Source organism: Dasypus novemcinctus, chromosome 4 (assembly GCF_030445035.2).
Source record: "Dasypus novemcinctus isolate mDasNov1 chromosome 4, mDasNov1.1.hap2, whole genome shotgun sequence".
NCBI classification, from domain to species: domain Eukaryota; kingdom Metazoa; phylum Chordata; class Mammalia; order Cingulata; family Dasypodidae; genus Dasypus; species Dasypus novemcinctus.
In genome coordinates this window covers 88,196,161-88,216,615 of record NC_080676.1, presented here as the reverse complement: position 1 = coordinate 88,216,615, position 20,455 = coordinate 88,196,161, and the positions used below count along the sequence as shown (strand labels likewise).

Genomic DNA, 20,455 nt, shown 5'->3' with positions numbered 1-20,455 from the left:
TATCACTGGCTGCCACAATAAATAGTGCCTCAAGCAGGGGTGAGTGTCCTGAGGGCTCTAGAAACATCTAGACACTATAGTCAGGGCAGACTATATATGATAACCTATTTCCCCAACATATCAGAGTTATAACTTTCCTATACACAGTTCTTCTGCCCCATTTATTTGAACCCATAGTTAGCACTATTCGTATTAAACATATGTCCCAGAGACTTAAGTCTTCCAGCTGTTCATATGCTGGTTCAGCCCTGAATCTCAGCAGAGTTGCAGCCAACACCTAATCTCCAGTTCATTGGACTTACACAGGACAACTAACAGAAGGATGGTCATGGACAATGCCCATCCCAAAAAACAGAGAGTATCTACAATTAGTTGCAAGCAAGACAGCTCCATCCATCTGCCCCATGGGATCTAGGCCTCCACTGAATTGGAAGCAGAGTGGGCATCAGCATCCCCAAATCCTCAAGATTGAAAATGAACAAATATAAGGAGGGAATACAACTAAGGACTAAAGTAGAAATTATTATCCTATTAATGGAAGAACTTGTATCACTGACATAAAGTCAGTGGTCACCGGAGGCTCTGAGGGGAGGGAGAGGGAAGAATAGGTATAGCAAGGGGCATTTATAGGACAGTGCAATTGTTCTGTATGGTATTGCAATGACAGATACAAGCCATTGCAATTTTGTCAAAACCTATAAAATTTTGTGTTGCAAAGTATAAACCATAATGTAAATTATAGCTCATGCTTAGTAGCAATGCTTCAATATGTGTTCATCAAATGTAACAAATGTACCACACTAATAAAGATGTTGTTAATGGCAGAAAGCGGGGGGGGTAGTATATAGGAATCCCCTCTATTCTTGATGCAATATTTATGTAATCAAAGCTTTTTTAAAAATATAAATAAAACCAATTTTTAAAAGGGCAATAGTAAGACCTAAAGCAACTCATGTAGAAATATGTGAAATATTGATAAATGAAAAAATAAAGTTTCATAAGAGATTTATGATCACATCATTATAAAAGATCATTTTTATATATATGTATATATGACTTTATATAACAGTCTACATAAAACATAAATATATCTGACTATGGATGTATAAAAACTGTTTGGAAGCATATTAAAAGTTGTTATTAATAGTAACATAGGGGGAAGTGGATTTGGCTCAATAGATAGAGCGTCTGCCTACCACATGGGAGGTCTAAGGTTCAAACCCAGGGCCTCCAGACCCCTGTGGTGAGCTGGCCCACATGCAGTGCTGATATGCACAAGGAGTACTGTAAGAAGAGCTGCCCAGCGCAGAAAAAAAAATAGTTACACAGGAATGGAAAAACTTTTCACTTTTACTCTGAGTAGTTCTGTATTGGGTGCAGGTTTTTACAAAGACCAATCATATATTTTAAATTTTAAAAAGAGAGATTTTTAAAAGAATACACTTTAATTATTTAAATTGTTTTTCCTTTGTATTATCTTAGAAAAGTGACTCTCAAATTTTAGTGCATATTATTAATAAAATGATTTGCAGAAATTGTGGGAAGATGGCATTGCACTAACAAGCAGAGTTCAATGCTCTCACAAAAACAATGGAGAAAGAGCCAAAAGCTGTGTGAGGGACCAGCTTTAAGGGCCAGCAGACCAGGACAGTGCTACACAACTCCCAGGAGGGTGAGGAACAGAGAAATGAAGAAACTGAAATAACGAACATGAGTTACCAAGCCCCTATGTCAACTCCCCTCCCTCACCTCTAAAATACTAAGCTGGGGTAAAACCCCGGTTCACTGCAGCTGACTTAGAGGGGAACAGACACTTACCTCCCTGTCAGCCGTTTCAAGGGAAAAGAGAGGGGGAGTTGAGGGGCTTTTTTTTAGTGAATTCAGTCAGCAGAGCCTACTTTGGATGTCCACTGTGGAGATTCAGTCCAGGAACTCAGGAAAGCCCAGAATGAAATACCTCTGTGGAAAGGTGTGCTGACAAGTACCATCTGGTGGCCAGTCTGGAAATTGTATGGATAAAAACAGTTCTCTGTTCTGTGTCCTAACCCCTGGTAGAAACTCTGCACCCCACTAGTGAATACCTGACCCAATTTTGATCACTTAAGCTGGACATTTTTAAAGACAGAATAAGTTGAAACAAATATCAAAAGAAGAACTGTGAGGGAAGCAGATGTGGCTCAAGCAACTGGGCTCCCATATACCATATGGGAGGTTCTGGGTTTGTTTCCCAGGGTCTCCTGGTGAAGGCAAGCTGGCCTGCCAGATAGCTGGCACAACAAAAGAGACAGAGGGGAGACAATGAAAGACACAACAGGGAGCCGAGGTGGCTTGAGGGATGAAGTGCCTCTCTCCCAGATCAGATGTCCCAGGATTAGTTCCCAGTACCTCCTAAAGAGAAGACAAGCAGAGAAGACAAGCAGACACAGAGAGGACACAGTGAATGGACACAGAGAGCAGACAGCAGGTATTAAAAAACAAGGTGGGGGAATAAGTAAATAAAATAAATCTTAAGAAAAACAAAAAGAAGAGCTGTGAAAAAAAATAGGCAAGAGAAATTGGCCATCAGTGTAAATTCACCAACATCATCAGATGCCTAGACATCAGCAAAAAATTACAAGCCATACTAGGAAACAGGAAGAGATGGCTCAGCCAAAAGAACTAACCAAATATCCTGAAGAGATAACAAATTTAAGACAATTAATCAGTGATAATCACTCCACTCTCCTAAATCACTTCAAAGAATTTAAAGAAAATATGACTAAAGAAATAAAGTCTATTAAGAAGACACTGTGCTTGCTTCCACAGCACACATACTAAAATTGGAATATTACTGAGATTAGCATGGCCCCTGCACAAGGATGACACGCAAATTCATGAAGGATTCCATATTTTTTTAAAAAAGATAAAAGAACACCAGGCTTTCTGCCTAGAGGAGCCTGCAACAAATCTCAGGGCTATTTCTCTCCTTCTCTCCCACTTCTCAGCAAGTTCTGTTCTTTTCCCCCCATTTCCAAATAAATTCTTTTTACTGACTTAACTAAAGTGGTGTGTTCTTAAATTCTTTTATGCAACAAAGCCAAGAACCTAGAGGAATTCAACGTTTCCCAGGCTTCATTTTGTGAATGACAGCCAGGAGTTTTAAGAGGCAGGTAATCTTCTCTGACACCCAGCAAGGTCTGGTGAGTCTAAACTTTTTATAGCATGTCTGTGCCCTTTTGGGTTCGGTCATTTTCACGGGGTTCCTGGATAGGATCCCAAAGAACATAAACTCGGTCTGCCCAATCTTCCAGCTGCCTTGACCTTGAGTTTCCAGTTAACCAATGAAGTTCTGGGTGGCAGGTGAAACCGCCCTTGAGACCTGACAGGGCATGTGGCCTGAGTTGAGCAGGAGTCTCTAGCAGGAGTTTATCAGGCCCTCTCTATGAGTTCCTTTTAATTAGAAGTGTCTTTAGCCTGCCATTTCAGAGGGGTTCCTGGGTAGGCTCCCACAGGACATAAAATCAATCTGCCCAGACTCCCAACTCCCTCTCCAGAAGTGGTAGGGGAAAGTCCCCACGCCATGTAGATCCACGGAAGTTCTGGGCGGCAGGGTGAAACCGCCCTTGTGACCTAACTGGACATGGGACCTGAGTCCATCAGGAATCTGCCAGGAGTTTACAAGGCCCTCTCTGTGTGTTCAGAATGACTTACCCTTGTATCCTTTCCTCAGACCACTAGTTAACTCCTTTTAATGAAAAGTCCATTTGAACTTACTGCCTTCCTTATTTTGGATCTGTGAGATACTTTAAAATGCCTTAGAAACTGGAAATGCATTTCTTAGTAAAGCATGAACCTTACCCTTAGTAGTGCCCTAAGGCTTTGCTCTTTCTCCACACAGGAGTCTCTAGTGTTTTTAAATGGGCTTTTAATGCCGGGTTTAACACGGATCTCAGATCTTAGGAGCAGCTATGAGGTGAGCTCATTCATAGCCAGCACCTGGGGTTGCTGCAAAGCAGGCAAAAGAAAGGCCACCAGGATCTCTAAGGTTCTGGGGATGCCCAGAGAAAAGCTCCTGATCTCCAGAACATGGGGACAACGAGAAGAGTTCCCCAATTTCCAGGACACTGGCTCAGCAAGCAATCCATTCAGATCTACTGGTGACATGTGCCCAGACTGACAAATGTGTTTTATCCTCCCCTAGGATAATGAGCAACTCTTTGAGCATTCCAGCAGACTCCCCATTGGGGTCCCTTCTCAGAAATTGGGACAACTGCCTACTGATAGTCTAAAAAGAAAGAGGCTAATCTTTTCCTGCCACACCACATGGCCACAGTATGGCTGTGAGTGACTTTGTATGGCACCCTGAATTCCAGTTAAATATGTTTAAGAGAGGAGAGGACGTAACCATGTCTCCTTAAAGGGATGAGGAAATGCAATCCATTTATAAACCTCTACCATGTAGAATAAGGAAACTCCTCACGTGCCATCAGTTACACTCCCATCCTTCCAGTGAAAAAGGCTTGCAGTGTTTTACCTCTTGCAGGACGTAACTAATGAGATGCAGCCCAGTTTGTGTCTCGTCAGGTGCAGGGCTTCTCTGGACCCTTGGCTCCATACTTAGCAGCTGCCCAGGGATTTTCCTGGGAGAACTAAGCTGTAGGTTCCTGCGCAAAGTTTCTGCCATGGACAGACATTGGGAGCTTTGCGTCTAGGTGATTCTGAAGTCAAGTCTTTCCCTAAACTAAGCTAAGTGTGTAAAATTTTTTATTCTATTCTAATCTGTGCTTGCTTTAACTTTGTTAGTCTGCTCAGGCCTAGAACTTGTAAATCAGATTTAGGATTCACCTGTTATAAATTGGATATAGTGAAAGGTAACCTAAAAATGAGTCTTTAAATGTCAATACTATCTTGAAATTGAATTTGATGTAAAATTCACAAGTGGAATTAATTCAACTGCTGAAAAAGCAGACAAACTTAGCATAGTTGTTACTAATAAAATTGTTTTGGTTGTTAGTTAATAAATGGAAATGTCCAAATTGTTTTTAAGAGGAAACTTACTAGAAACCATAACTAAGTTAAGATCATTATATAGATGCCTTTATATTATAAAACAACAGAAGGATAATATTTGAAATTATTATAGCTGGGTGGATTTAGTCTGGACCCACTATTGTTAAGTGTAACCTTAGACTGACTTACCTTTGTTTATGGTTACTTCAGGTCTAATCTCATCTTTGCTTATGCTAGCTATTGTGTTGATAATTCTAAACTAAGTTTACCTTTTTTTAATGGTTACTCCACATCTAGCTACACCCTTGCTTTAGCACACTAGCTTCACCTATCCCTTAGACTTCAGTTATTATGACAGTAAATATAAAATGAGTTTGCCTTTGTTTATCGTTATTTCAGGTCTAGCCTCACCCCTGGCCTTTGCTTATGGTTATTTCATGACAACTTCTGCCTCCATATGACTCAGGGGAAAGCAAACTTCAGACGCCCCTGTCTCCTGTCCTTCCCCTGATGTCAATAATCCTGCTTTCTCTCATGGCTCCAAGTGTGGACTAAATTGCTGCCTGGTGGAATTCTTGACCCGTGGGGTTAAACTGCCCACTCTTCCAGTCCAGTGACCGCTGGAATCCTGTTATCTCCGAGGACCAGGGAGTGGGGAAGGCCTCCCACCTTGACTGTTGAGGTTCCTAAAAGCAGCAATTCATGAGAGAAAGCAGTCTCCCTGAGGCTTCAGTGACCTCCATGATGATATATTGGAATTAGTGTTTTACATCCAAGGTCTGTCAAAGTCAAAATGGGAAATCAGCAAAGCTCTGAAGTAAAATAAACTGTTGTAAATTGTATTCTATAGCAGTGGGGGAAATTTGGTTATAGCCAATAAAAAAAGGAACAAAATTTTTGTGCAAAACTGCATGGACACAGTGCAAAATAGAGTAATTAGAAATAGCTTTCAAAGAAATCCTTTAAATGTTATTTTACAGTTAAACTTATTTTGTACAAGAATGTCCTAAGTAACTTTAGTGAGCTGTGTTTTTGTGTCTAACTCTTTGTCTTGCCTATTTGCTCATCACATATTGGAATAGTGATATCAAATTAACAAATGAAAATTCTTAAAAGAGCTCTATTCAAATTGCTAAAAAAAATTAAATATGCAGTTAAATATGTGAATGAATATTCCTGGAGCCCAAATTAGGCTAAGGAGGATGGAAAGGTCATATAGAAATCTGAATATAGAAAATATTTGGAAAGGGAAAAAGATTTCCTGAGCTCTTTGACCTACCCAGCCCCCAGGGCCTTCTCTTTGCAAGAACTATGAGGAAGGGGCTAGGTGTGGCAGATTAAACCTCTATCTTCTAGGGTGAGAAATTAAAAGGCAGTTTGCCCTTTAATTCCCCAATTTAAACCTTTTACTAGCCTTAAAACAAGGATGGTTAATTGAATTATCAAATTTCAGTAAGTAAAGAAAAAGTTCTTGAAAGCTATGGAAAGATATTTTAAAACAAATTAAACAATTATAATTATTCCAGAACCTAACAGTCAGTATGCCTTTAAGATTATTCACAGTTTTAAAACTTTACTTAAAAAAAGAGGTTTTAGCCTCCTGTAAAGGAAGGAGGAAAAAAGAAGCATTCCTTGCATAAACTATAATGGTTTCAATTTTATTTAGCTTGGGTGTTATCTCCCTAGGTTTATTTAATACCAACTAAATAAATTAATATTATATGTATTAAATCTTTAAGATGGTAAAAATTGTAATTTCATGTCTAATGAAATTAAGTTAAAGAAGGAAATGTAGATCTGTTCTCTTAAAAGGAAAAAAGTATATTTCACTGGTTGCTAACTATAATTTAATAAGCTTATTTAAAGGTAAAGTAACTATGTGGTTATGGTTAATTATAAGGAGTTTGTGAAGGCATCTTCTAAACTGAAGCATTTAAAAATGGCTAATTCCAGGAAGCCATTATTAATTAGGAACCTAAATTGATACTAATAGCAAAAAATAACTTCATAACAGGAGAATCTGGCAGAGGCAAGCTCAATCTGCATAGTCAAGTGGTGGTAAGGGAAGATAATCCTGATTCTATTGGGAATCTTAGATTTTCAGAAAATAATGGAGAAAGTAGTCTTCCTGTACTGCTAAAGTAAAATGCCTGTTAATTAACATCATTATGGAAAAGGTGTAAAAGTAAAAAGAAAAGTAAAAATAGTTAAGTTCATTTGAAGCATTATACATTGCATTGGTAGTGTTTAGAAAGTATATAAAAATCAAAAGAGATAAATTTCAATATTGTCAAACTCTCTTGTATATTCAAACCAGGTCTTTGTACACTGCATGTTGCCTCTCCATTTGAGTTATTGGCTAGGTTGGTCAGTAGCCCCTAAAACAATAAAAGTATCTACTACCTCTCTGAACATGCTCTTGAAGTGTATGGAGAGGGAAACGGACTTGGCCCAGTGGTTAGGGCGTCCATCTACCACATGGGAGGTCTGCGGTTCAAACCCTGGGCCTCCTTGACCCGTGTGGAGCTGGCCCATGCGCAGTGCTGATGAGTGCAAAGAGTGCTGTGCCATGCAGCGGTGTCCCCGCATAGGGGAGCCCCACGCGCAAGGAGTGCGCCCATAAGGAGAGCCGCCCAGCGCGCGAAAGAAAGAGCAGCCTGCCCAGGAATGGCGCCACCCACACTTCCCGTGCCGCTGACAACAACAGAAGCGGACAAAGAAACAAGACAACAAGACGCAGCAAAATAGACACAGAGAACAGACGGGGGGGGGGGGGGGGAGTTAAATAAATAAATAAAATCTTTAAAAAAAATAAAAATATATTGAAGTGCATGGAGAGGATATTTCAGTTTCAGACTCCTGCAGCAGCCAGCGAGGGCTCTATATAGCCAAATGTACAATGGATACTGCCTCCAGACTGGCTCTGTTTCACAGTGCTGAAGGACACTATGTCCCAGGCCAGTGAACTATTGGAACTTACCTTCCTAGCTTCTCTCTAGAGTCAATGGTACTGTAGCATGCTGGCTATGGGAAGAGCTTGCCAAGTGGAGCAATATTTACCAGAGCAATATAAGTAGAACTTAAACACAACTGGTCTGCTCCCATGGAGAGATAATATGTACAGTATTGCAAACCTGGAGCTTAGATCTATTAATTGCAGCTCAAAGAGGAACTTGTGCATTGATTAGTATTAAGTGCTGTACCTATATGTCTACTATTCTAGATATATGCCTGATGATTATGATGATATCTTTTCTATTCTAGATCATATGCAGAGGTATACTGAATATGTTAAAGTTCTGGTACACTTAATTAATTTTCTAAGTAGTTAATTAATGTACCTATAAGATAAAGGAATGGCTATCTTAAATTATTTTGTTTGCCATCTGTTGCCTATACTGAGTTTATGTCTAGAGCAGTGCCCCTTCAAAACTCTCCTAGCTGTCCTAGGCATAACCACTGCTGTGGGAACTGGGGTTGGCAGTTTATACCCAACCCAGCAGGTCTACCATTATCTCTCCCTAAAGTAAACCAATAGCATAAATGAACTCAAGGAAGAATGCTGCTTCCCATCAACTTTGGAAGGATGTAGTCTCTGAAAACACCTAGTCTTTCTCACTCTCATGGTCCAGTATGTTATAGCTGGCCCCCTTTTGGGCCCACTTATCATCATTTTTTAATCTTTTTAGCGGGGCCATGTATCTTCAAAATTCTAATTAAGTTTATTTCTTACATAATCAATCCCTTATGAGTCATGCAGGGATTTCACCCAGTTCAAATCACAATGTTGGACCCATCTTTCCTTGACCTCAATAGAATAGCCAGAGGTTTACACCCTGTCAGGTAGGGACTACTGCCCTAACCAATAGGAAGTAACTACAGAAGAATTACCATAGCCCCTCAGCACCACCTTAAGATAAGGGCATAAACTCTCTGAGTGGGGAGTTGAGGCAGTTTAGTAAAGGGAAATGAGGACAACTCCAAGTCCCAAAAATGTACCATATCACACCTCTTCCTCCCTCTGCCTGTCCTCAGCAACTCCATGGCCACCATCTCCACATCAATGATACAATTTCTTCCATTGCTAGAGTCACAACTATTCTATAGTAGAATACTAGCAAGTCCACTTCAATCCATATTATATTTCTCCATCATGTGGACCCTAGGATGGCGATGTCCACTCCACCTCTAAACTGAGAGGGGACTTAGATCCCACATGGCTGATGGATGCAATTCTCCTACTTGCAGTTGTAGACATTCAGTTCCCTGGTGTGGTGGTTGGCCATTCTCACCTCCCTGTCAGCTGACCTGGGTACGTCCAATGAATCAGAGAGTAGGTATTGCAACTCTGCTGAAGCTCAGGGCCCAGTTGGCACATGGACAGTCCAGAAGTCCAAGTCTCCTGAGCATACACAAACCCAGTGCCAACCACAGTTTCAGTAAAAGTGACAGAAGAGGCATGTATAGAGAGGTCACATCTGAGTCCAACACCATCACAATCAGGAATGCAAATTCCAAGGTAGGGCCCACTGGCAAGGCAACGAACTCCATGTCATTACCATAGAACCTGTGTGTCTTCGTAGCCCTCAGAAACACCAGTACCTGGGGTTGTATCTACTTTGGCTGTGTCTGGGCCATAACCCACTGGATGGACTGGGGGAGAGTGTGAACTACAATGTAAACCATGGTCCATGGGGTGTGGCAGTGCACCAGGGTGTATTCACCAAATGCAATGAATGTGCCTCACTGATGAAAGGGATATTGATGTGGGAGAAGTGGGGGGGGGGGCGGGAAGGGGGAAGGTTAGGAATTGGGGTATATGGGAACCTCTTATGTTTTTTAACATAACGTTCTGTGTGATCTATTTATCTTCAAAAAATAAATAAAAAAAATAAAGGTCAGATTGTAAAAAAACAAAAAAAAAGGGAAGTGGGGGAAAAATTAGCCACAACATGGCCAACAGACAACATGGCTGTAAGACTCTGCTGAGACTTTGACCCTGACCTTGAGGTACCATCTGATTCTTTCCAGGATCTCCCCTTGCCTGTGATATTCCAAACAGTCCTCAACATTGGCTCCTACTGTTGCTGGGGTAGCCAATAACATCTATCCCCCCTTAGCATTAGCAAAGGAAGAAATAATTAATAGTTTAAAAGGTAACCATACAAGCCAGAGCTTACTATCTCTGCCTAGAGGAACCTGCATCTGCCTAAAGGAGCCCACACCAAATTTCAGTGCATATTTCTATCCTTCTCTCCCATTTCTCATCAAGCTCTGTTCTTTTCCATTTCCCAATAAATTCTTTTTACTGACCTCCCCGTATAGGGGAGCCCCACGCGCAAGGAGTGTGCCCCATAAGGAGAGCTGCCCAGAGCAAAAGAAAGTGCAGCCTGCCCAAGAATGGTGCTGCACACACGGAAAGCTGACATGACAAGATGATGCAACAAAAAGAAACACAGATACCCATGCCACTGACAACAACAGAAGTGGACAAAGAAGAACACGCAGCAAAACAGGCACAGAGAACAGACAACTGGTGCAGGGGGGAAGGGGAAAGAAATAAATAATCTTAAAAAAAAATTTTTTTTTTAAATCTCCCAAATATGAAAAGCCTGGGACCAGATGGCTTCACCAGTGAATTTTACCAATCATTCAAAGATGATCTAATACCAGTCTTGCTCAAGCACTTCCAAAAAATTGAACAAGAAAGAACACTACCAATCTCATTCTATGAAGTCAGCATCACCCTAATACCAAAACCAGATAAAGATACTACAGAAAAAGAAAATCACAGACCAATATCTCTAATGAATATAGATGCAAAAGTCCTCACAAAATATTAATACCTGCAAACAGAATCCAAAAGCACATTAAACGAATTATGCACCACAATTAAGTGGGTTTTATCCCAGGTTTTCAAGGGTGGTTCAACACAAGATCAATTAGTGTAATAAACCACATTGATAAATTGAAGAAGAAAAATTACATGATCCTCTCAATTAATGCAGATAAAGCATTTGGCAAAATACAGGACGGTTTCTTGATAAAAACACTCCAAAAAATAGGAATAGAAGGAAGCTTTCTCAATATGGTAGAGTGCACATATGAAAAACCTACAGCTAGCATTGTACTCAATAGTGAAAGACTGAATGAAAGCTTTCCCACTGAGATCAGAAACAAGACAAGGATGCCCAATGTCATCATTGTTACTTGGTATTGTGCTAAATTTTCTAGCTGGAGCAATTAGACTAGATAAAAAAATAAAAGGCACCCAAATAGGAAAAGAAGAAGGACAACTTTTATTATTGGCTTGATGATATGATCCTATATCTAGCATCTCCTGAAAAACCCACAACAAAGCTATTAGAACTAACATGAGTTAAGCAAAGTGTTGTGATGGGTAGGCTAATGTGTCAACTCAGCCAGGTAATTGTGCCCAGGTGTCTGGTCAAGCAACCACTGGGCTAATTGTACTACAAGGGCATTTATGGACTTTAGTTACCATTGACTTTACTGCAGTGGTAAATTATAGATAGCTGACTACAATTATATCAGTCAGGGAGATTACCACCAGCAATGAGTGACACTTTATCCAATCAGTTGAATGCCTAAAAAGGGGAAGTGATTCCAGCATTGAATGAGAATTAGCACGTCTTTAGACAGCCAACATCTCCCAGAACTCATCAGGATCTTCCTTCATTGGACATTCATTGGAGCCCCTGGTTGCAGTTGCATGCAGAACCTGGACTTGTGCATTCCCACAGTCACGTGAGAGACTCTGATTAGATCTCTTATTATCAACAGGTATCTCTTGTTGATTCTGTTTCCCCAGAGAACCCTGACTAATACAGGTGGGATACAAGATTAAAAAGCAAAAATCAGTAGTGTTTCTATACACTACTGATGTGCAATCTGAGGAGGAAATCAGAAAGAAAAAAAAAAACCTACATTTAATACCAACTAAAACAATCAAATATTTATGAATAAACTTAACCAGGGACATAAAGGACCTGTATTCAGAAAACTATAAAACATTACTAAAAGAAACTGAAGAACTTAAATAAATGGAAGGGTATTCCATGTTCTTGGATTGGAAGACTAAATATTAAAATGTAAATTCTCCCTAAATTGTTTTACAGATTCAACCCAATCCCAATAAAAATCCCAACAGCATTTTTTTTCAGGAGTGAAAAAACCAGTTATCAAATTTATTTGGAAAGATAAGGAGCCCTGAATAGCCAAAAAGACCTTAAAAAAGAATGAAGTTGTAGGACTCTCAGTACTAGACTTCAAAGCATATTGTTTATCTAGAGTGGTGAAAACAGCATGGTACTGTCATAAAGACAGACACATTCACCAACGGAACCAAATCTAGAACTCAAAAATAGACTCTCACATCTACAGTCAAGTGACTTTTGACAAGGGAGTCAAGCACTCCCAGCCTGGCCAAAACTGTCTATTCAACCAATGGTGCTGGGAGAACAGGATATCCATATTCAAAAGAAAGAAAGAAGACTCCAATCTCATACCATATACAAAAATTAACTCTAAATGAATCAAGGACCTAAATATAAAAGCAACAACCATCAAACTCCTAGAAGAAAATGTAGGAAAGCATCTTTAAGCTCTTGTGATAGGTGGTCGTTTCTTAAACCTTATACCCAAAGCGCAAGCAACAAAAGAAAAAATAGATAAATGGGGCCTCCTCAAAATTCAACCCTTTTGCACCTCAAAGGACTTTGTCAAAAGGGTGAAAAGGCAACTGACTCAATGAGAGAAAATATTTGGCAATCATATATCTGATAAGGGTTTAATATCCATGATATACAAAGAGATCATACAACTTAACAATAAAAAGACAAACTACTGAAATAAAAAATGGGTCAAAGACTTGAAAAGACAATTGTCCAAAGAAGAAACACAAATGATGAAGAAACACATGAAAAAATGTTCAACATCACTAGCGATTAGGAAACTGCAAATCAAAACTACAATGGCACATCATTTCACACCTATGAGACTGACATCTGTTAAAAAGTCAGAAAACTGTAAATATTGGAGAGGATGTGGAGAGAGAGGAATGCTCATTCACTATTGGTGGGAATGTAGAATGGTACAGCCACTGTGGAGGACTGTTTGGCAGTTCCTAAGGAAGTTGAATATAGACTTGCCATGTGATCTGGCAATACCATTACTAGATATATACCCAGAAGAAATGAGAGCAGTGACATGAATAGACATCTGTACACTGATGTACATAGTGGCATTATTAGTGCCAAAAGGTAGCAACACAGGTTTCCATTAACTAATGAATGGGTAAACAAATTGTAGCATATACACATGATGGAATACTATGCAGTGGTAAAAAGAAAAAATGAAGTCATGAAGCATATGGCATGGATGAACCTAGAGTACACTATGTTAAGTAAAGCAAGTCAGACACAAAAGGACAATACTGTATGACTGCGCTACTATGAACTAAATAGATTGTATACACTCATCAAGTTAATAATTAGAATATAGGTCACCAGAAAATAGAAAGAGAGTAAAGAATGAAAAGATGAGGTTTAATTTGTACAGAATTGGTAAAAAAGGTTGTTAGTAAATCTCTGGAAATGAATAGAAATGGTGAGAGCATATCATGGTTTTTGTAACTAGCAGTGCTATTGTATGGCTATGACAGTGGTTTGAAAGGGAAACTCTAAGGTCATGTGTATTACTAGAAGGAAAGCTGAAAACTCTACAATGGTACTGTATATGACAGTAAAACCTCATGTAAAACAAAAATATGGATGATATTGCAAATATAAGACTTTGCAAAATATAACTACAAATATACTAGAGAAAAGGAAAGAGAATAGCAGCTATGTACTGCAGGGGAAGCATAGAGAGACTGAGAGGTAATGATTTTTGTTTGTTTTTTATTTGTTTTTATTATTATTGGAATAATGGAAATGCTCTAAGAATGAGTGAAGTGATGAATGTACAATTATGTGATTACACCAAATATCACTGATTGTACACTTTGGATGTATTTATGCTTTGTTAATATGTACCAATACAATTGATTTGTTTTAAAAAAAATTGCAGAGCTTGTTGAAACAGATTACTGCACCCCACTTCCAGAGTTTCTGATTCAGTATGTCTAGGTGGGACCCAAGAATCTACATTTCCAAAAAGTTCCCAAGTGAATGTTGATATTGTTGGTCAGAGAACATCCTTTGAAAGCCACTGTCATAAGACTATTTGGGGGAAATGGATCTGGCTCAGGCAGTTGGATGCTCGCCTACCACATAGGAGGTCCCAAGTTTGTTTCCTGGTGCCTCCTAAAGAAAACGGGCAAGACAGCAGGCTGATGCAGTGGGGTGACATGGCAAGATGACACAACGAGTTGGCCCAACGAGTTGATGCAACGAGATGATGCAATAAGAAAACACGAGGGAAGCAGACTTGGCCCAATGGATAGGGCATCCACCTACCACATGGGAGGTCTGTGGTTCAAACCCGGGGCCTCCTTGACCCGTGTGGAGCTGGCCCATGCACAGTGCTGATGCATGCAAATAGTGCCCTGCCACGCAGGGGTGTCCCCTGCACAGGGGAGCCCCACACGCAAGGAGTGTGCCCCGTAAGGAGAGCTGCCCAGCACGAAAGAAAGTGCAGCCTCCCAAGAATGGCTCTGCACACACGGAGAGCTGACACAACAAGATGACGCAACAAAAAGAAACACAGATTCCCGGTGCCACTGATAAGGATAGGAGTGGTCACAGAGGAACACACAATGAATGAACACAGAGCAGACAACTAGGTGGGGGGGGGGGGGGTGGAAGGGGAGAGAAATAAATAAAAATAAATCTTTAAAAAAAAAGAAACACAATGAGAGACACAAGCAGGGAGAGGATGTGGCTCAAGTGATTGGGTGCCTCCTTCCCACATAGGAGGTCTGGGGTTTGGTTCCCCATGCCTCCTAAAAAAAAAAAAGACAAGCAGATACAGCACACAACGAGCAGAAAGCAAGTGCAAAACAATGGGGAGAGGGGAGAGGGAAGAGAGGATAAATAAATTAACTAATCTTTTTTGAAAAGACTAGTAATTTTAATCTTTCATCTTTTTATTCCCTCTGTCTCTGGTTCTGGCTCTTTCAGTCATGTATTTTGTGTTTTTTTGTTGTTGTTGCTAATCACATCCTTTTATTCCTTAGGACATTGGTTCCCAAATTGATGTTTAGCAGGACACACATATATAGATTTATCAAACAGCATAGGTTGCAGTGAACAAAGATAAACAAGTTTCTGTACTGAAAAGCTAAGGTTAATTATAGACCTCTAAGTAGGGGGTTTCATGTATTAACTTAGCCCACGTTATCCTGTTTTGGAGGTATGTGTCTTATACATTATTATTTTTCCACAATGTTCCACAAAATACGTTTGGGAGATGTTGATCTAGGGTATTACCATCTATTTATTTTACTTTTCCTTTTGTTTTAAAATGACAAGCAGGAAGTGTTATCCTAGAAGTGACAGCTGTGAAGATAATTCTCATCCAAAATAAAGACGTTGTATGATTCTTTCTCTTCAGCTGGCCCAGCAGTAGCTCTTTCAAATCTCTGAAAAGGTTTTCCTATGCTAATTAAAACAGATTCCTCTAAAAACCTTAACTTCATAACCCAGAAAACCTTCAAGATGAAATTATTTTCCAGGATCAGTAATTTTCCTGCGTTTGTAGCACACTACCTAAGGAAGAGTGTGATCGTCATCAGTAGCCATTAAGGCTTTTTACCTGATATTAAAGGCCTCTGTCCCATACTGAATATTTGAAAAACTTATTACTAGATTGCTACCTACTAAGAGAAGCAAATGGGTAAGAAGTTCCTTTCAGAAAGAAACCTCACTCTTAAAAATAGTAAACTTTTGTTTTGACTTTAATAAATATTCACAATATATTTGTAAATGTATATAACAAGTATGAATGCTAACACACAAGCTCAGCTATTTAAGCAATATTGCTGTTCTTTATTTTATTTAAAAAACTTAAATTTGACTCTGGGCTCTTATTCCCCCAGACAGACAGGAAAGTCAATTTCAGTCATTTCTTGGGCTTATGGTCCTGGTCTGCCTGCTTCTTCAAGTCCCTAATTCTGTTGTTTCTGTGCTTTGCTGGGAGCAGACAGTCTTTGAAGAGGCCAGAAGCCCTTGTGCTCAGGATCAAACACACATGCAGCCGTCACCTCTGAGGCCTTTGCCATCTCCCCAGATGCTGTCAGGACCAGTGAGCACGTGCCCACAGCTCTAGATCCATCTTCACCAACCTGCCCCTAGTCGTGTGGAAGCTCCTCACCTCCCCAACTTTCCCTGCTTCAAATATTCTTCCTCTTTTCCTTACTTCACTACTTTTCCTCCCTGGTCTGGGCTCCTCCACCCACCATAGCATCATGTCTTCATTGAGCCTATGGAAGAAATAATATTGCCTAGCTATCTGATTGGAATGAGGGGATAGGACAAAAGTATGTATACAAATTAACATATCAACAAATTATCCTGACAAATATTTTTTAGATTGAGCCACTGTTTTTCAATCCAATTTTTCTTTTATCTTTTCCATAAAGGAAAATTATCCTCAAACTGGGAAGAATAGAATTGAAATTGTCAAGAGGAAATTAAAGTTCAAGTTAAAGGACAGTAAGATAGCATTTAACTTAGCCATTTCCAACCAGTGAGTTACATATTAGAACCACCCGAGTAGACTTCTGATTCCAGTCAAGTTGGATTAATGGAGACCAAACTACCTTCCCACCTTAAACAACTAAAAAAGTGGCAAAATTATATGAAGCAATGGTTTTCCCACATTGGACAATAGGCCATGCAAGATACTGATCTCTATGAGAAGGGAAATAAACGCGGTGAGTTCTATATTTGCCCAGTTTAATGCCTAGAGAGTTTCCAGTTTGCAGTGCAGGGAGGGGAAGGGGAATCCCAACAGATTCAAGAGATAAAGCTGAGAGGACAATGTTGAAAATTTGGGGAGGCCAACATGCTTTAATTTGCAGGGCAAAGAACCAGATTGCTGCACAAAGAGAGAGCTCCAGATATACAGAAATTTCCTTTACCCCAGGTGAGTACTTATGTGAGGAGTCTTCTTGGGGCTGAGGAAAGAACCAGAATAAATATCAGATCTCACACAAAGTTGGCATAGTTTGTATTCCCGCAAGCCTCCTAATACCTGGGACGCAGGATAGAATACTCAGAAGAGTACTCAGTCTTGGTGGGGATTAGCCCCAATTTGAAGACTGTTTTGGTTCTACCTAATAAGATTTAAAGCAAGCTTCATACCAGCTGATGATGTAACTAGAAAAAGACCTTGAATAAAGGAGTCAACTCAGACCAGCAGAATATCTCAGTCTACATGTAATATCAGGTATTAAAAACTGCTTTTTGACTTTGGATAAAAGGGGGAAATGGAAAGGACAAGTGAGTTTGTATGGCTATAAGTCTCCAAAAGAGTCAGGAGGTCATCAGAGGGTAATGTTTACGCATACCTCAGCAGGGTACCAGAGATAGCCAAGGTAGATGGAAACCCAGGTGCTGGTTCTGAGGGCTACAGAGACTCCCAGGTTCTATGGTCATGGCAGACTGCTCTGGAGTTCAGGGCCATGTCAGTTGGCCCCACTTTGGAGTTTGTGTTCCTGAGTGTGATGGAGTTGGACTCAGATGTGACCTTTCTACACATGCCTCTTCTATTACTTTTACTGGACCTGTGGTTGGTGTTTGGGTTCATGTATACTCAGGAGACCTGAATCTCTGGACTGTTCATGTGACGGCCAGGCCCTGGGCCTCAGCAGACTTGCAGCTCCTACCCTCTGGTTCCTTGGACTTAGCCTAGCCAGCTGACAGGGAGGTGAAGAGGGTCAACCACCACACCTGGGAACCAAGAGTGCCTACAGCTGTCAGCAAGAGAATTGTATCCATCATCCATGTGGAATCTAAGTCCCCTCTTGATGTAGAGGGGGACTGGACATAACCATCCTGGGGTCCACAGGATGGAGGAATAGGGTATGGATTAGCATGGACTTACCGGTGTTCTGCTGGGGAACTATTGAGATTAGTAAGGGAAGAAATTGTAGTAGTGATGTGGAGAAGGTGGCCACGGTAGTTGCTGATGGTAGGGAGACAGAAGAAGAGATATGGTGTGGGGGCATTTTCAGGATTTGGAGTTGTCCTAGGTAGTGCTGCAGGAACAGATGCTGGACATTGTGTGTCCTGCCGTGGCCTACTGGGTGGACTGGGGGAGAATGTGGACTACAATGTGGACCACTGTCCATGTGGTGCAGCGGTGCTCCGGAATGTATTCGCCAGGTGCAGTGGATGTAAGAGGCTGTTAATGTGAGAAGGGTTATGGGGACCTCATATTTTTTTAATGTAACATTTAAAAGAAAATAAAGAAGAAGAAGAAAAAAAAGCAAACTTCAAAGAATCAAACTATTTCCAAGTAACTGAGTCCCAGAACAAAACTCAAGAATATTTAAAAGTATACAAACAGATACAGTACCTGTAATGTAGGGTGTACAATTAATATTTACCAAGCAGACAAACAAGGAGAAAAATATGACACACAATGAGGAAGGAAAATAGAAACAGACCCAAAAATGACACAGATAATATAATTAGCAGACAAGGACATTTAAAAGGTTATTATAATATATTCTGTAGTTCAAGAAGGTAGAGGAAATATGAGAACATTAAGGTAAGCAAAGTCCCCACCTATCATAATTGGAAGTCAATAAATACTTACTATAATAAAGTTTTATTTAGATATACAGTAGTAACAACTAGAAGAAATATTAAAAGCGATTCTCTTTGAGATATGCTATGTTATGGATTGAAAGACTATATAATTTTAAGATTATGTTATTTCTAAATTGATCTATACTTTCAGTATAATTCCAATCAAAATCTCAGCAGGTTTTTTTTTTGGTGAAAATTTATAAGCTGATTCTATGCAAAGGACCTAAGCAATCTTGAACAACAAAGCTGGAGCATTTATGCAATTGGATGTTAAGACTTAATTAAGATAGTATGATTCTAGCCCCAAGATACAGATAGATAGAACAATGAAATAGCATGAAGAGCTCAGAAATGGACACACAAATATGCTCACCTGGTTTATGATAAAAGCTCTTGTACAATCTAGTGAGGAAAAGGTGTTTTTTAAATTAATGATACTAAGTAAATTGTATACACATAAATAAATGACACTGGATTCCTATCTCCTATGATTCACAAAAAGTATTCAAGATGGATGATGGTAAAACAATAGAGCTTATAGAAGAGAAAATGGAGAATTTTTTCATGACTTGGGAGTAGACAAAGATTTCTAAAATAGAAAACAAAAGCACTAATCATAAAAAATGATAAATTGAACTTTATTAAAATTTTAAACTTCTTCTCAGCCAAAAACACTATTAAGAAAGTGAAAAGACAAGCCATAGACTGGAACAAAATATTTTATACACACACACACAACAAAAGACTCATATTCAGAATATACAAATACTTATGACAACCCAATTTTTTTAAATGTGCAAAAGACTTGAACAAACACTTCTCAGAAGGGGATATGCAAACAACCAATAAGAATATGAAAAGGGGCTGAAAAGTAACACTCATCAGGGAAATACCAATTAAAACCATACTGAAATATCACTACAGAATGGCTGAAATTAGAAGGGCTGGCAATACCAAGAGACAACAAGCATGAGGATCAGTTGGAATTCTCATACATTCGTTTTCAGAGTGTAAATTGATTCAATCACATTGGAAAATTGGCAGTATCAAATAAAGCTAAACGTGCATATAACCTATGACCCAACAGTTCCACTCTTGGGTATATAACCAACAGAAACAAGTACTTATTCAAAAAATACATTAAAAAAGAAAGATATATTCAGGACTGTTCCTTAGCAGTATTACTCATAGTAGAACCCAAAACGGAAACAATTAAATTGCCCATTAATAGCAGACTGGATAAATAAATTGTGCTATATTCAATGGAATATTTCAAAGCAATAAAAGAATAAACTGCTGCATGAAGCAACATGAATCTCAGACATGACAGTGAATAAAAGAAACCAAATGTAAAGGAGCTCACACTGAAAGTTCCTATTTACATGAAGTTCATAGACAAAACTAATCTATGGTGATAAGAATATGTTCACCTTTGGAAGGCAGTTATTTGCCAGGAAGGGAGCATGAAGGAACTTTCTAGGGTGCTGTAAATACTCTATATCTTGAGCTCAGTAGTACAGTATACATATGTATTCATAACGTTTATCCATATATAAAAATTACCAAGTTGTTCAGTTAAGATTTATGCACTTTATCATATATAAATTATATCTCAATAAAAAGAGGAAAAAATTATTTCTTCCCTGAAGTCAAACCGGTGAAGGGGAGAGATGGAACAGGAAGCAGTT

At 39.4% G+C, this 20,455-nt stretch overlaps 1 protein-coding gene and 1 non-coding gene across 3 annotated transcripts in view; one reads left to right on the top strand and one right to left on the bottom strand.

Moving 5' to 3' along the window:
* The window catches only part of CFAP44 (cilia and flagella associated protein 44), a 216,979-nt gene that overhangs the window by 97,747 nt on the left and 98,777 nt on the right, over window positions 1–20,455 (bottom strand). The gene's annotated exons all lie outside the window — the stretch shown is intronic.
* On the top strand, window positions 2,790–2,893 carry LOC111759738 (U6 spliceosomal RNA). The gene has a single exon (XR_002793634.1). It is a non-coding gene; the product is annotated as a U6 spliceosomal RNA (small nuclear RNA).